Source organism: Mastacembelus armatus, chromosome 3 (assembly GCF_900324485.2).
Source record: "Mastacembelus armatus chromosome 3, fMasArm1.2, whole genome shotgun sequence".
Classification (NCBI taxonomy): domain Eukaryota; kingdom Metazoa; phylum Chordata; class Actinopteri; order Synbranchiformes; family Mastacembelidae; genus Mastacembelus; species Mastacembelus armatus.
Genome location: NC_046635.1, coordinates 1,607,371 through 1,625,484, shown reverse-complemented (window position 1 = coordinate 1,625,484; position 18,114 = coordinate 1,607,371). Strand labels below are relative to the sequence as shown.

The window sequence follows — 18,114 nt, the reverse complement described above, 5'->3', positions numbered from 1 at the left end:
TTAAATACATATATTTCCAATATGCTTTTGCCAATTCCAATAAAATTTAGTATGAAAATCTCAGTAATATTTAGTACAGTATTAAATTCAAAGCACCTCATAAAGTAATATAAGAACAAACTCTTTATTGAACTTTAATTTAAAATAAACTCAAAGAAATGCAGGCTGATCCGCCTTGTTCATGTGTGCAGCAGTAGGAGTCATCTGACTCGTATCCAACTTATCATTGGTAGTTCAAGATAAAAAAAATTGTTTCAATTGCCCAATAAGCATCCACCGTCGTCACAGCGTTTGAGCCAATCAGAGATCAGCTTCACCCTACACGTTTGTTTAAAGTGACCGGAAGGCGGTTCAACATCGAGTGTTAGCCGCAGCTAACACACAAGGCAGCAGGCGACAGAAATGACGCATTTTGAGGAGAAATAACCGAGACCTCTGTGTTTCTGTGAGTTTACATACGCCTTTCCGATTCCTTATTTCATTATTTTCATGGGGAATTAACGTAAATGTTAGACGCTAGCTATGCTATCCAGCTAACTAAGTTAGCATCGCTAGCAGGTATGCTAACTCGGCTATCGCTTTTTCCTAACTAGCGTTAGTTGTTCTTTAACGTTGTTTAAAGTGAGCGCACCGTAATGCTACAGAAAACACAGGGACATAGATGGGTTTGTTTTTTTAAAGCAGGGTTGTGTTTACTATGACTGAGTGAATTTCCTCATGGTTTGTGGACGTCGCTAACTTTATTTTGCAGTGAGCACGACACGTGGATTTGCAGTCATTGACGATATTACAGACTGGATGAAGCAGCCCTGGTGTGCAGAGACGTGAGAAGCAGGTATTTTGTGCAGACACGCCTGTTAAAGCCAGAGTTGGGTACGCGATGGGTGTGAGAGTGATGAGTTGCACGGAGCAGTTGGGGTGTGTTGCAGTGGCATCAACACCCCAACCCGAGCCAACCTGAGGACGCACAGTGTGCACAGGGGCCATCTGACTCCACCAGCTAGTACCTTGAGATTAGTTTAACAGCTTAGTTTACGAAAAATATTCTCATAGTTGACTAACTTTTCCCTGTTTTTCTGAATTAAACGCCTGATGCTGAGATTTTTTTTTTTTTTACTGCTCTACTGTTTTTTCTTTTCATATCTCTGGTTTACCAAGCATATGCATACGAAAACACACTGTGCTCAAGGGGGCATTGTATTCTCAAGGTTGTATGGCTGTGGCTATGTACCAATGTGTGAAGAGTGTTTGTGAGATATGCTTCTCAGTCATCCTGGGAAACTGGGTGTGAGGATGAAACAAGTGCATGTCCTGGGTGTAGAATTAACTATCAAATGAGATTTTAAGTTTTTGGGATATAATTGTGTTAGAGAATAATGTTTACAGTAGACTAGGGAAGTATGGGAAAATTAGTTTTCAATAGCAGCCTCAGCCCAGTTGGAGCTGAGCAGCTGGGGATACGACGAAGTGCCTTTTTTGCACTGCTCCTTTTCTTACAAGAAAATAAATCTCAAAAGACAATTTGGTCTGTTATTTTCTTTATTGCTCATCACAGGGTTTTTGCCACAACAATTTTGGAGGTTCCACCGAAATCTGTCGAGTGGTCGTCTGGGGAGACGGGGACAGGGGACTGTTGACATCCTGAAGTAATCGATCTTCAGTCTCTTCGCTGTTTGTCAGCAGAGGTTGAGACGGAGGAGTGTGTGTCTGTCCTAATCACCACCACCAGATCCTCGAACTTCAAAAAGAAAGTTATTTTACAGGGTGAGTCCTAAAGAGAAATTTAAATCCTAGGACTGTTAAATTTGGATTTAATTACATGTTTTGTCATTGCTCTTGTCCTGTTAGGGGAGACAGTTGTTCCACAGGGTTAAAGTCCCTGCAGTCAGTATTCTGGGTGACTGGGGTTAAAGTACCTGCAATCTGCTTTTCAGAATACGAGCCTCATCAGTCAGAGACTATAAAGCATTTGAGTCCCCTGACTGATGGAGTCTACATCAACCCTAGACTATTTGAGGATTAGAGTCCCAGGATTGACCTCACAGAGACAAGTTGGAGTACCGTTAAGTCTTCCAGTCTGGAAATGGGTCAGCTGTGATCAATATATGAAATATCAGTGAAGTGGAAGCTCACTGTGCTGTGCCATTTGTCATGTTCCCCTCTCCACTTCCACAACCAGGACCATCAGCTCACTGACCTTGGAGCCAGGTCCTTCATTCCTCAAGGTCTGTGTGTGGATGTACTATCATCTACATTATTGCATTGCATTATTTTCTGTCCTTTTGCCGAAGGGTACTTTTATTTTGTTTTGAGTTAGTCACCCATAGTGCTTTTGATGAGTGCCCCTGAAGCAGTAATGTTTTTTCCATGAAACGGAACATCTGCTGCAAAGAGTTAGCGATGGGCGCATGAGGTCTTATGAACCTTTGGGGCTTTCTTTATATTTGTGCTGAAGAATGATTCGACACTTTGGGGCTTCACACGATGCAAGCATGCACATCTGGTGGCTTGTAAAACTTAACAGCCCTTGAAGACTAGGGCCAAAGCACTATACATCCTTGATGATTTTTTTTTTTTTTTTTTTTTTTTTTAAACAGTTTGTCTTTGTGCAGTAAAAGTCAAGATGCCTGTTTATTATTATTAAATATATAATACCACCACCCCTAAGCACTGTACTACTTCAGTCCACCATTTTGTTTAGTATCTCTTTGAGTTGGCAGCACATGTATCCGCACTTGTCAGTTAACATATTACTACATACAAAATTGAGATTTATGGCACTCCTGTGCATTGGAAGACAGTTTTGTCCTGAGAATCTACAGGATCATTTTCAGAAAATCAAGGGCTGGATCTGTTTGACAGCCATGGGATTATGGCCTGGAAACAAACAGGAATGTGCTGACATGGATTCAGTAATACATAAATGACAATACCTTGATTATCTTGGTGCTTTTACAGAACTGCTGGGGCGTGACAGTGACGAGTTGCACTAGTAGTCGGGTTGCTGAATGCAGTGGCACAGCAGACCTGTCCCGACAGCCCGTGGTGACAACTGATGTGCACAGGGGCCATCTGAGTCAATACCCCCCCAGTGCCTGACCAAAACAATGGGTTTTCTCTTGTCTTTTGTTGACCTACAATTCTTTGTTCTGTTTTCTCTCCCAGCTGGAAGATGGGAGAGTTGAAGGACGTGATTGACCACGACGCTGCCCCTGCAAACATGATCGTGCCAATAGAGGTTTTCCCTACATAACATATGGAACAAAATCCATTAACTCAAACCTGAAACCTGGTGAGGATCATTATTCTGTTGTGTTGTCAGGAAGAGCAGGTCTTCTCCCTCCAGTTTTTCCTCTCTTGTGGGTTATTTTGAAGAAGTCACAGCTCAAGGTTGTAAACTCTTATTACTGTTTCTATTTTAGAGACTTGTTTATTGGTTTCCAGCACTTGGAAGTGAATGCAGCTCTATCATTGAGAACCATTGAAACCCACAACTGTTTTTCTTGTGCCTGTGTAACAGCTGTAATAATGCTTTAGTCCGTTTTTACAAAATTTGAGTGTGTGGAAGTTTGACCTAATGTCTGCCCTGAAACATTTCTTCATGTGTGAACACAGCTGCTGTGACCTCATGACTGAATCTGGCATAAATATGTGGAGTGTAACTTTATTCTCAACTGACACGTTTTTTTAAAAAAAAAAAAAAAGAGGAAGACTTAATCTGTTTTGTAGGCTGTCTGCTTGAGCTGCGTATCCCAATGACCCAAATCCTGCCTCAAATATGTTGGTTGTGACCCACATTCTGTCTGGAGATCTGAATACCATCATGCAGGTTCTTAAACAGGTGTGTGCATAGTTTTATCATTATTATTATTATTAACTGGAAGATGCATCTTTTGGGTAGAATGGAGTTGAATCTCTTAAAAGAGGCTGGAAAGATAAACTGAAATTCAGTATCGACTTTGGCTAAAGAAAATATTTGCCTAAACCACTGCAGAAACAAATCTATTAGTGAACATGAAATACCCTCTTTTCTCTCCTTTAAAGAGCACATGGGCGAGGATCAACGTGTTATGTCAGAAGCGAAGGTGGACAACGAGAAGCAGTGCTGCGAGTGTGTGTCATCCAGGGCAGGAGTGTTGACAACCGTTGTGTAGCTTAGGGAGACATCCTGAGTCTCCAGCATTATTGTGAGGTAATTACCGGTGAGCACCATGGAAGCCCGGTTGTTTTTATACTATAATAAATGTGTATTTCTCACCTGTTTTCAGTAATCCTTTGAGTCAAAGCTGTCGTGTACATCATAGTAATTGCTTTTACAGAGACACTTTGGCAGAAGTAACCAGAGCAGGTTGATGGTGTCTGTGGGTTCCTCTGAGGGGATTACATTTTTTTGTGATTGTCTTGCATCATCACAGGCCACAGCTCTTCATAAATCTTGTCATGCCCCCCACCCCCACCCGCCAGCATTGGGCTTGATAATATGTGCAGAGGTGCGTTAATCTGACATTGACATAGGACACTGTCGTGATGGAAAAAAATAAAAGCAACATTATCCTTTAAAGAAGATAAATGTCAGCATAAAACAAGGTCTGCTGGTCAACCGTGTTTTTATGTTGCTACCAGTTGAATGTGGCTGTTAGCGACAACCATGTAACACTAGAATTCACTACTTTACACCTGTGAACACTGAAGATAAACATGGTATAGATGGGTGTTTGGGGGGTTTTACTGTATGTTGGTATTGGCAGCACTTCTGACCTTATCAAACTGTGAGTCTTAGCTGGACATGGCTGGATAATAAAGAATCAATAAACCTATTAAACCACTGTTTGTACTTTTGCCATTTCACTGTTTTTCTCTAAATAGGTTAAGTTGTTTTGGAGGATTAGAACTTCTGTTTATTAAATGCTACAAGACAGCAACAATAGCTGTCGTCAGTACCAACATAGACATTTGTTTACAATAATTACTGTGATACTTGATTGTTTGTTTTTTTCTTATTAGTGTGTGGTCAGTAAATACATTTTTTTGACTGAGGAGCCATCGGGATGATTGTGATGCTGCTTCATTAATAATCATGGTGAATTGCTTCTGAGAAGCAGCAAGGGGCAGAACTGCCATTAAACTTTGTGCACGTTAGAATAACTGTAAAACTTTTAAGAGCAACGATAAACTTGTTTTGTTAAAGTGGTAATAGCCTCGGAGTTTGTTCCAGATCTTGGCACAGTTTTTAAAGCAGCTTCAACCTAATTTGGTTCTCGCAAGTGAGCAGACAGAGCTGGAGACCGATAACACACCTAGAAGAGGAAGGTCACAGTCTGGTTACTGGGTAGTAGAGGGAAGTTCTCCAGTCAGTGAAATGAACAGGTGTGGAAATGACAACCTGCTGTCCATCTTTGCTATAAAGTTACAATATGACGTTTAACCACCAGGTGGCAGTTGAGCATCAGTGTTTCCTTCAGTCTATGGACACATCAGTCAGAATCAACTTTATTGGCCAGGTTTGTGCACACAAACAAGGAATTTGACTCCAGTTCACTAACATGTGGCCTGACACTCTTCCTGTCTATCACTGATTGTGTGATAAATCAACATATTTCACTGGCTCTATTCTGTTAAACACTGGCCTCCATGTTTCACAGAAACAAAGAGCAGAGCACTTTTTGGGCAATGATGAAAACCTTTGTCTCAGGCAAGTTTATCCTCAGACTTTTTGATTCCTTAAATTCCTCAAACCTAAAAAGGCTGGACACCGAAGTCTACACAGATACATTTGACAAAAAAACACAAAAAAATAACTGGTTTGATTTAAGTTTATGACCAGAACTTGCTGGAGCAGTTTGTATTAGTTCATACTTCAGTGTCAGCAGCAGGGAGGACAGCTTTAATTGATCCAATACAAAATTTACAGACTTTTCTATGCAATTACATTTTCACTGCCTAAATTTAGACCATGTTTAATAAAAATCTTGTGAGTTTGAAAATATAATGGAACAAGCCTTCCAGTCGTCCTGCCAGTGCCACACAATAACAGCTCATTATTAATTGAGTGCATTATACTATAATCTCTTATTTTAACATGTGAATATTCTATGTGACAGATTTGGCTGGAGACAGCAGCAGCATTACCTTTGACCCCAAAGTTTGGATGCTCTGAGAGTGAGAGCTTACTTCATAATTTTTTTTATATCAAAATTTAGAAAGCTATTATTGTGGTGTCAAAAACTCAAATATTGTGTAAATGATTTTGTTATTCACTTTTAACTGCCGGCAACTTTAGTTAATAATATTCTCCACCACATTTTACGAAGATTTATTTCATTATTTTTTGCTCAAGTGCGAATCTGCCCCCAAGGGCATTTTGTGACTTCATTTGATGTCGAATTAGAGACAAATCAATTATTCATCTCGTTAATTGTGAACTGACACCAGATTTCTTTTCAGAGCATCGCCTCAAAGGTTACATAGTCTTGTTTATGGCAGGCCACTGTCATTAATTTTAGAGCTCATGAAGCATCATGGGAGTAATTATTTAGTGCATGATTACCAGCTAATGTCAGTCCAGTTTTTATTTATTTTTTTCTCCCCCTGTCAACATTAACCGAGCTGTCTAGACTTTGTCACAGGGCTGAACAGTGCCCTCCCCCTGGGCACTTTTCCTGTCAGACTGAATCTGACTGCACTAGCCTGTAGCCTGACACCACTGCTATAGCAACCAGAGAGCGGCAGACTGAGCGGTGTGTGTGTGTGTGTGTGTGTGTGTGTGTGTGTGTGTGTGTGTTGATGGGGGGAGGTTATGTTGGGGGTGAAATGTTTTGTTCAAAGGTGTTTTCAGTTCCTGTACCCAGTGAAATGTGAGGTGTCATCGTTCAGTCCGGTTTTCCTCCTGCCTCTCTGAGGTTACCAGTCTTCTCTTTCCTCTTCCTCTTTGCTTCCTCTTCCTCTTTGCTTCCTCTTTGCTTCCTCTTTCCTCTTCCTCTTTGCTTCCTCTTCCGTTTGGCTGCAGCAAAAGAGTCGCAGGCAGCACCAAACTAATTATCTTCAGTTTTAGTTGTTTTGGTTCCATATCTGAGATTTAGTATTTATGATTATTTGCAAAATGAAGAAGAAGAAGTACTTTATTAATCCCCAGGGGAAATTCAATTGTTACAGCAGTTTTTCTAATTTAAAGTGATTAAATTTAATATTATTTAAATTTTATTAATTAATAGTAATAAATAAAGTAATAAAGTAGTTAACTTGTATGTAGAAAGTAATAAAGTAATTAGTTATTGTTGGATGTGTGTGTGTGTGTGTGTGTGTGTGTGTGTGTGTGTGTGAGTGCGTGTGTGCTTTATTGTTTATATTGTGGAATTATAGAGTCTTATGGCCGTGGACACAAAACACTTCCTGAATCTTTCAGTCTTGGCTTTAGGAGGAATTAGTCTGTGGCTGAATGAACTTCCCATTCGCCACAGTTCCTCAGGAAGTGGGTGGGCAGGATTGTCCAGTATGGAGTTGATTTTGTCCACCATCCTCCACAGCCTCCAGACTGTCCAGTTCCAGTCCAACAACAGATTTTGCCTTCCTGATCAACTTGTTTAGTCTGTTGGCCTCACCAGCCTTGATGCCACCTCCCCAGCACACAAGTGCAAAGAACAGACTGATGGAACATCTTCAGTAGCTTGTTGCACACGCCAAAGGAACAGAGTCTCCTGAGGAAGAACAGTAGAGGGACTGTAATGTATTTCACCACTAGACAAAGTCATTCTAAAACACAGTACAGGGTTTTTGAATGACTCCATGGTAGAAAAGTCAAACGTTTACAGAAGTGGAAGATTTTCTTCAGTACCAATATATAATTTTTTTAAATTTTTTTTCATCCAAGTCTTGCGTTGGCCTGTGATGTTTGAGGAACGTCTCAGTTTAAAATCATAACGCAAAAATTAGTGGAAAAAAAAGTGGAGCAAGTGATTTCTCAGGAGTCCAAAGAATTCTGCCAGTTGCCTAATTAATGAAGCAGCTACTTAGTTCATCAAACACATAGTGAATTAGAGTTTAGTCTTCATGTCGGAGGGTCTGTCGTCTTACCCAGTTAAACGTGAAGAAAGAGGGAAAAAGGAACTAAAAAGATCGTCCAAAGGAAGAACACAGACAACCAAAGGAAATAAAATTGTTAATTTCATGTTGAATTTGAACTGCAGCCCTCACAGATTGAAAGTTACTCACTGAAATGTTGTGGTCAGATTTGAGGTACTGTTGCTGGTGCTTTTAAAGTATAGCACCTGAACAGATGGGACGTATATGACAGCTGTGGTTTATTTATAGTGTTGGATCAAAAAAAAAAAAAAAAAACCAAGTTTCCAACCTCCTTGTTTCAAAGACAAATGATAACACTGTGGGAAATAGGTTTCACAGGTGTTCAAGGTAAAACAGCTAAATAAATACTAAGCCTTGTGACATTTTTCACTTTTTTACATTATGTTAATAAGTGTATTCCCAGTGAGGTTGTGCAGTTCCAGTATGTGCTGGGTTAGAAAAGCCACAGTTTTGTGGAGAGCATAAAACAAAATAATCAGGTCGTTGAACTGTAAAAATGTGTCCGATCGACACTTAATAGCTTTGTTTTGTGTTTTACCATTTCCACATGAGGATTTGCTCTTGAGTCTGACAAGTCCAACCCACGCATCATTTGCACACAGTGTTTCAGGTTTGCAGTTTTAACATTAGACAGCAGAGGCAACTGCAGTTAAGATCTGTACTAGACATTCCTCATGATGAACATTAAAATTGTCTTCATCTACTGGCCATAAAAAGAACCAATTCCAGCTGATAATGGTGGTGTGTTTGTTCCATTATACACACTGGACAGAAAACATTTGATAATACCAGTCTTGCTTTTAATGTTTCATCATGATGTAAAAGTTACTACTTTACTCTGAAATAAAAATAATACATACAATCTATAAAATGCAGTACATTTAACTGCAATATTAACAGATTTGTTTTCTTTGTTTGTTTCACTGATATGTATTTAATGATTAGGAAGCTGAGATGCAAACACCAAGTTTACTGTTTTGAAATGAAAAGCGTCGTACTGTAAACTACCTGTCAAACCGGTTACAAATCATTTTGATAGCAAGATTCCCACCACTTTATAAAAAACTCCATGGATCAAATATTTCAAAAACACAGCCAACTGTATTTTAATGCATTAGAGATATAGAATATGAAAGTACATTTGCTAAAACTATAACTTCCTTCTTCTTGCCCTTTCAAAAGCAAATTGTACCTATTAAGCTTTTTAGTTGATGCACAACATACAATGTAAAGGTTGACCGAATTTGAACCTCACACAAAAGTGTTCCACACATTTCCTATGAAAACCTTCACTCACATCTATGCAACTGAAAAATGAGCTGAATTCAAAGCAAAATGTTTTGCCCATGACCCAGAGAATCTGGCAGTTTAGTAGCTGAGAAGGACCAGCAAGGGTCCACACTTTTAAATCGTTTTTTTTAAAATTTACTACATTATGACAACTTCTTTCTGCTGTCTCTCATTGCACGAAATACTGATGATGCAGGACCGTGCAGAGAGCAATGATGTGAAGAGCCCGCTCTATGAATCACCATAGTGCAGTCACACTCCCTGTTAATGAAGAACTTTGCAGAAACATACAGTAATTAGTCCCAATTGGTCTCAGGCCACAGATGTTTTGTGGCATGTTGTGCCTTGAAGGACCTTACCAAGCCACAGTGAGCTCGTGATGTTGACAGCTGCAGGTCTCAGATTTACTGGTTAGCATAGGTTAGTCTCAGTTTGCCTTGTCCAGATTGAATTCAGCTAAACTCACATCAGTCAGCCTCTCGAACTCATTAGTGTGAACGAGCAATCAGGAGAATTGTGTACATACCAAAACTGCACCTAAATCAAATCAGTATTTAGTGAGACCACCTACTGCCTTTAAAGCAACACAACAACATCCTCTTGTTTTTTTTTTCTTCCTTCAAAGTACGTGGCAGGTCGCTGGTTCCCATATTTCTTCTGCAGACTGAGGCTGCTGTGTTGTCTTCTGCTTCTTGATGTAATCCCATTACTTTGGATGTTGCAGGGTCCTTGTTCTTCCTGTCTCTGAAGATGATGATGTCTTTGACTGTATGTTAAGGATTATTATGCTGCGGAATGAATGTGGGACAGGTCAGATACCTTCCTGGACGTATGCCTAGAGGTGTATGCACAAAGTTGGATTATTTTGGAAATACATTATTTTTGCTTTGTGGCAGAATTAGATGAAATTATACTGCTCAGAGCTGCAGCTAGTTAGCTAGTCCAGGAACCACCTGGACTGGCTCTGTCACATAATCCGCCTACCAGCACATCTAAAGCAAATAGATATATATACAGTATATATATATGTTGTGCCACATAATTTTGTAACAGCAACCATATGCTCTTTGGCATTTCCTGGCATCATCCTGCTTGTTGAAACGATTTGAAAATATGTTCAGAATTCAATTTTCAGTATTTACTTAAAAAAAAAAAAAAAAGCTATTGCAGCAACACTGGGGCTTTAGATACGGTGCAATTTCAAACTTTTCATTGTCATGGAAAGTGTCTCTCACCATGTGTCCTCCTTAGCCTCACTCTCTATCGGATATAATACCTCTGTGGTTGTGCAAGTATCCGGGAAGGCTCCTACAAGAGTCCATACCCAACAGCATTTCTCTATATACATGTAAATGTCTGAAAATACAGACAAGAACAGATTGAAATGCAAATGCATGTAACTATTCCTCACTGGTTCCCCCTCATGTGCCATAAATGTTCCTGTGTGCTGCGTTTGTACTCACTCAGGAGTGATGAGTGCCACAGAAAGGAGTGGAGGTACATAAATATACAGCGATGAATTTAATTGAAAACCTGTTTTGCAGCTGCAGAAAGTTGTGACTAATACAAATGAATTCTTCCTGTACTTTCTTCCTTTGAAGTCAGTTGGTTTTTTTGTTTTTTTTTTCTCTACTACAGTTGAAAAACAGAATAGATCCTGATGTTGAGCCTCACATACGGGGCCTGACCACAGGCTTCTCTAACAGCTCTTTGTCTGGATGTGAGTCATCATAAGGTTAACTGCAGACAGTTTAGAATAATTAGAAACAGCTTAATCCCTTTGGCTTATATTCCTTTCCTTCCTAATAAAAGCCACATGCTGCATTTGTATCTAGCTCTGTCTCACTGTAGGTGTTCACAAAACCACAAGGGAGCACACAAACGAATAGTGCGTGTTGTTTATTCCACCTCAGGAAAATGCAGCTAAAATTGGTCGGTGTTTCTGCTGAGATTCTGGTTCAAAGACATAGGGTTTATTTTCATAAAGCTTATGTCTTTTGGCAAATCAAAACAATGAGTGCACATTCTGATATCATGGAGATGGTTTTGAGAAACATTACAAAACTCAAGCCAGGCTGGATGCGTTTCTACAGTGAGATCTGTCAAAGGATGTTTTCCTCACTGGGATTTTCATATTCATATGAAGCATATGAATACATCATGACGTCTATGTATCCCGTGCACCAGTGCAGGCAGACAGATGATGGAGCATTGGTGAGGTGTGAAATTACATGTTTGCTGTCAGAACAGTGGAGTGTTTTCTGCAGATCAAAACATAGATGTGCTCGTACCTTCAATATTCACTCTCACAGTCAAGCTAATCTGCTCAAAATTTCTCTTTTAGTGTGACATTCCTGTGTGTGTCCCAGTAAGTCTGTTGCTTTTCCAACTTCATCGATAGCTCAAAGGGTTTTTGTGAGGAAATATCCAATTAGCTGACCTGTAGCTCCAAACTCTGCCTCGACATCTCAGGGTGTGGGAAATCTGGAAATGCACAGGAGTGCAGGTAAAATGTGTAGCTCAAGGGGCAAAGAATTGCAGTGCATGCCTCAAAAATACGTAGGTAGCGGTTAGTTCAGGGACCTGTGACATTTGGATATTTCCACCAAAGTTATGAGTAGTTTAGGTAGCATAAAATTGCAGAACCATACTAGCAAATGAAATCCCTGATGACTTTAGGGGGTTGTCAGTATGGAGCAAGCCCAAACAATTCACAGAAGTTGAGGGTAATTTAGTGGATCTGGAAAAATCAGAGCATTTCCAGCAAATAAACTGAGCCAGCAGGTAGCTGATGGGGCCAGGGAAATTGGATCGTTCCCAGCAAATACACAAACCAATGCCAGCGCTGCCTGTTTACAAAGCTTGGAAGTACAGCAATGATTGACGTGAAGTAAGTGACACTGATCTGCAACATTGGCAAACCCATAATAGTATTATGATTAGCGCTTAATTATTGAAACAGCTGTTAGACCCTAATATTAGGTGGGAGTCTTCACAGTGTTGTTTAGGGAAAGATGCTTTGACACATGACTTTGAGGCCACATGACACAGTGAGGTGAGAGTTTCGTGAAGAGCCGTGGGTGGCTAACCTGTTGTTAGCTGGCACAGCTGTTGTGGAAAGCAAAGGAGCTAAAATTGCTCAGCGTTCTCACCTGAGATTTTGATGCTGAATAGATGTGAGCTCCAGTCAGATCTAGGCTGACATTAACTTCTCTGCTGTCCCCTCACGTCCTCAGAGGTCCGTCCATGATGGATGACCTCTCCCTCTCACACACACACACACACACAACACACACAGCTGGCACTGCTCACGCCCATTTAGAACATATCCATATAAACGGATTAGGAGGCCGGTAATGGAAACTCAGGGAACCTGGTCCCATAATCTCCTGCTTGACACCTTTTGCTCTGATCAATCTTTGTTTGGGTGCCTCAGAGGCAGATGTGAAATGTCATTGGCTGAGGTTTGTGAGGTGAGGGTGCGTGTGTGGTTAGGGGTATTCAGTGTCGTATGTTGGATTCATTTGTCTAACTTTCTGGGTGCAGATTCACTGGCTTGGGGTGTTAAGAAGAGCCATTAGTTATTATCTGTGAAGGATGTTGCATCTATGATTTATTCAGTGCTGCAGCAGAGATTCTGCTGGAGCATTATACCATCATTATAGCTTCAAGCATGACCCAAATTTCCTCTGTCCCTCTTAACCCACCCGCCTCGCCTTCTCATCCTCCCCCTTCCACTGCGGCGTCTGCATCCAGATGGAGTGCAGATCGTATGGTGTGATCGCAGCTTATTATCAGCCTCGGCTGCACTTTGAGAACAGGCCAGACGGAGACGGAGAAAGAGACAGAGTAAAAATCGGAAATCTGGGAGAAACACAAGGAGCACAGCAAATGCAGCCTGTCTACAGACATGTAGACGGGCTGCAGACATGTCAACAGGCACAAAATTAGTAAATATATTTCTAGGATTATTTTTAAAGGCTGCCGGTCAAGGGTCTACACTGTGACTGTTACACTTTTACCTTCAGCACACATGAAGAGGCTCATTATATTTATATTCAGCTTTAACATATTTTAATGGATTTACTCACAAATTGGTGTCAAAGAAAAACACAAGTGTCTCATTACAATGTCAGTCCACACACAAGCCTCCAAAATAACCTCAGTGCTTCTTCCCATAGCCTGTGGATCTCTACTGGAGGCGCGAACTGTGCTCTTCTAAAAGTTACTCCACCATTTTCAGTTTTGATGGTGGTTTTATTTTAAGCACTGTCTGACATGTTGCCTCAAAACCTCCCATGAGAGAGATCTAGAAACCGTGAAGGCCGTAATGTATGATCCACATACTTCACTCAAAACATTCAGTGACCCCTGTCATTTCACTTCAACTCATTTATTGCAGGCTTTCATTTAATTTGTTTCCCTTTCACATCTCAGATGATCATTCACTATTAGGGACTGCATACTGGAGTGATCATAAATGAGTGGTGTCCTGGAATCGAGTCAGCAAGTAGCACAGGATTTCATGAGCCATTTGTGGGTGGCTATTTACGAGTATTGGAGGGAATGAAAGTTTATTTACTGGAAAATTGTGGTATTGTCTGGTCGTCTCCGGTCATCAAGAGTTCCTCTCCTTATGCTCATCCCAGACGCCGCTCTGATCACGTATGTGTTCTGACACACCTTTACGGTGCATCATATCGTCAAATCACTACTCCGCCTGATGTTACATTGCACTCCTGTTGTGATGCATCCAAACATGGTCTCTTGCTCACTTTGTTTGTCTCTTGCACTGCTCTGCTTTCTGTCCTTAGCCAGTTTTTTTTTTTTTTGCCCTTGCTGTTTCAAGGTCAGGCCCGACCCAAATGGCAGCACTGGGAGCCCTCGTCTCATTCCAGTCACCACCTCTCAGCCCTTTCATGCCAAACTAGTGACCTGGGAAACCTCTAGGCAGGTAAGTCAAACGACGCAACATCAACAAATAAAATTAAAAAGTGGTGAGGGTTAAAGTTATTGTATAGATTGGAAAGTCATACAGCCTTTATTGTATTTTGGTGGTAAGTGTGAGGTTGTTGCACTGCGTTTTTATGATGTCACCTGCACAATAGCTTAAATTTGACCCGGGAGGACAAAAGGTGTGTAGTATTGTCTTCAAATTTACGACACACCTTTTGTCCTCCCATTCTGTGTTTTTTTATTCTGCTTATAAAGCATGAGGTATAAAATGACCACCAGTTCTTTAGTTTCACCTTTTTAGTGAACTTGTTTCCAACGTATTATCATATTTTACGCTTATAGTAGGGAACCATCCATGTCATTGTAGTTAATTATTTGGAAAAAAAACCAAAGTTATCGCATATTAACTTTTGAAAGACAACAGGAGGGTTAAAGTTCAATGTGTAATATTTCAAATGATCAATTATCAGAAATGGAATATAGTATTTGTAAATATGTTGTCATTAGTGCGTAATCACCATGAAATACCAACCACTGCATTTTTTAGGTTTAATTAGGCACTTGGGGCCTTAGGATTAGGTTTAGGTTTAGGTTTAGGTTTATTTTAGGTTTTAAAGGTGACGGCCACTGTGGAGATTTTTACTGAAGACCAGACACAATTGCCAATTGATGAATAGCCGTAGCTGCATTAAGACAACCTAATACAGTGTTTCATGATTGCCTTTGTGCCAACGAACGCTGCTCACCCAGCACACATGTCATCTCTCTCGTGTTTGTACTAGTCGAGTGGTGTCCTGTTCAACAGCTGAGCTGTTTCAACATCACATTCACAGCTTTTATTCTGGAGAGCGACTGAAGAATGATGGTGGCTTTGTAAGGAAATGATAAGAGGAGAAGCTGGGACAAAGCACACTGGTTCAGAGGAGCCATCTAATATTAACTGTGTATTACAGAATCATTATATACTGATGACAGTCCTCTAACTAACAAGGTTAATCTCTTATAGGATTTTATTGAAAATGGTTTAAAATGAACAGACGCTCCAGTTGTCTTTTATATCATAAGATATAATTTAAACTGCGGCCATAAGGTCCGTCTGGCTGCAGGTCAGGTCAGCTAAACTGAACAGAAATTATAGATTCAGCAGCACATTTGAAGTGAACTGTCACCAAAATGAAAGCAAATATGAAGCAGCATCAGGCATGTTTGGTTTCCTCTTAGCTCTGTTTTGCTTCTGAGTCACATATCTGACTCTGGCTGCTAAATGCTCAATCATATTCACCAGGAGGTTGCTTACTTTCCCTGTCTGCTATTTAGTGCTACCCAGGTAGTGTCGTTTCAATGTTTGAGGCTTTTTTTGTGCTGAAGACAGCTACATGCTGCTACTGGAAAATGCTGCATCATTAAACGGATCAAACTGGCGTGAGAGTGAATCCAGACAATTATGTTGTGAGCTATCAAGTGAAAACATGGAGCCAAAGATGCTAAAATGCACCAAAGCTGAAGGAAACTGTGGTAGAATAACCTTTATTTGAGGACATGGGTACGGTTTTTGATCAGGAACATATACGAGACCCAGTGTGCATTTTCTCCCAGATGGTATATTAATATTCCCTGTATCTCTGACTGGGAAACATACATTATACAAAGGTTTTCATTTTAGATTCAATCTCTTGGTTCAATTGCTTCCGTTCGTGAAGTTTGCAGGTTCAGACAGTGAATGATTTGAAAGCAGCGAAGTCAAGTTAATGGTGGGTTTGGATTCTCTTCTTACATCTTATTTAAAATCCTGTGGGGACCCTCCAGCCCTCTCTCTTTTCTTTAAGCCACAACATCAAGATGAATCATCACTTCACAGTGAGGATTATCTCTCTGAGTCAGCCATGTTTCTAATATAACACCTTCATGAGGCAGCTATACTTCACACACGGCACCATAGGAAAAGTGCACGCCACAGTTTTCCCAGAGAAAAGAGGTGATTCGAGGACAAAAGTCAAACTAAATCGAAGCATTTTAGTTTGAGATAATATCCCTATTTTTCTAAAGGTGTCACTGGCGAGGATATGTCATTTTTTTCCAAGCAGGAGATAATCTCCCAAGACCGCAGAATAAAAGATGGAATAAGTACTGGACAAAAGGAAAAGTTTGAAGCTGTCTTTCCTGTGAAAACAGCCATTGTGAGACTCCTAAAAAGAGGCATTATGGCTCTAGGTGGGTGCGTTGTTATTTCTGCTGATATATTACACAAATGCATAGTATAAAGCCCACTCTAATTTGTTGAATTTGGAGGTGAGAGAGGAGACTTCCTGCCCTTCACCCTCGGTCAAGAATACAGAACAGGTTGTTGTGAGTCAGCGGGGGACACGTGGAACTTTTTAGTGTCCATAGAAAGAGGGAGAACCACAGCTTTCCTCTGGCCCAGCAGCTGCAACATTAAAGTGAATGATGACTTTAAGCAGTATATTTGATGCCATCTGTGCTGCATTGCTGAGCTTGGCGGTGAGATGTGCTCAGACACTGCTGCTGTGACTGTGAATGAGACGCTTGCTGGGCTCTCCAGCTTAAGATGCCAGACCTTCAAAGATGATCTGAAGCGCGCTTAGAGAGATAAGGATGAGATATGGAGCAAAAACAGATATTTACAATGCACGACTCCAAACTCTGTGGTAATTTAGTGAATTATGTAGACTTCCTTTAGATTCAACAATCTGTCACCGCTTGAATACGTCTCAGGAATTTGTTATGCTATGCCCATATAAACAAAAATAAACAACCCTGACATGGCACAGGTCAACAATGTAGAATTCAGATATTAGAGCAACCATAAAGTGTTTTATCATTAATGTTGACAGCTGAACATACAGCAGGTATTTGTCGAGCCCAAGTCGTTCCTCAATAAATGGATAGAACAGTTTCTTTTATGGTCCTGACTTTGTGCCTGGTGCCTGTTGAAATAGAAAAGGGCCTTGCCTAGGTTGTTGCCACAGAGTTGGAGGCATTCTGTTTTCTGAAATATCAATACACCCCAAAGCTATCCCAGAAATGCACAAATGTATTACAAGCAAAATTTATGTTTGGACATATAGTGTATACTATAGAGACCCAGTGTTCCCATTAAGGCCACCAAGATCTGTGTGGTCATACGTTACATATATTTAGAAGGAAAATCTATAGGTGGAGTTGAAGATTCTCCTTTTGTTTTAAGATGTGTTCATTAGAGTCAAAAGTCTGGCATGTATTGGAAATAAAGCCGCCTCGTAATTTATTAGTAAAATATAACGTTGTATTGTTTTTAAAGAATCCACATAAGCATCAGATTTGTTTACTAACATCACAGGACTTAATTTCTGGTGAAGTGGTTGCTTTCTGTAGGGGTCGTGATCTCTTTGTGAGTTTTCAAGTAAACAGGCCGGAGCTCCCAGCAACGGATGAACCATCCCTCATCATTCTCAACCTTCTCCCACAGAGGTAAAATAGAAATGTTTGGGCCTATGTCCAAAAATGCCAAGACATATCTCTCCTTCAGTTGGAGTTGATGCACTTGGGGCCTTATTCATGCAGTAGGCTGCTGGCTTGGTTACCATCACAGTGTAGTAAACATCCCAAATCCACCATGAACTCAGCTTCATTTGCTTTGTTACTGGCTCTTTCCTCCAGCTTGTGCATCTTGCCTCAGTACTTGTCTGAGTTGCTTTATTCCTTCCTCCTTCCTTTATTGTGTCTGTTTTGTTATTGTCTTAGTTTCCTTTTGGTCTAGCCTTCCCAAAGCCTGCTCCACTGTAAGGGATT

The 18,114-nt window shown here is 40.5% G+C and overlaps 1 long non-coding RNA gene and 2 other non-coding genes across 6 annotated transcripts; all 3 read left to right on the top strand.

Annotated features, from left to right (window-relative positions):
• The first annotated feature begins 324 nt into the window (after positions 1–324).
• On the top strand, positions 325–4,826 carry LOC113137800 (uncharacterized). 4 transcript variants are annotated; one of them, XR_003296412.1, is made up of 7 exons: positions 325–445; positions 752–835; positions 1,556–1,764; positions 1,935–2,087; positions 2,180–2,225; positions 3,166–3,841; positions 4,045–4,826. It is a non-coding gene; the product is annotated as an uncharacterized LOC113137800 (long non-coding RNA). The 4 variants fall into 4 exon arrangements; XR_003296413.1 differs by lacking the exons at positions 1,935–2,087; positions 2,180–2,225 and having other exon boundaries at positions 3,166–3,292; positions 3,730–3,841; XR_003296411.1 differs by having other exon boundaries at positions 1,935–2,225.
• Positions 886–997, top strand: LOC113138310 (small nucleolar RNA SNORD67). Its single transcript, XR_003296440.1, has one exon. It is a non-coding gene; the product is annotated as a small nucleolar RNA SNORD67 (small nucleolar RNA).
• LOC113138311 (small nucleolar RNA SNORD67) lies at positions 2,970–3,082 on the top strand. The gene has a single exon (XR_003296441.1). It is a non-coding gene; the product is annotated as a small nucleolar RNA SNORD67 (small nucleolar RNA).
• Positions 4,827–18,114: the final 13,288 nt, after the last annotated feature.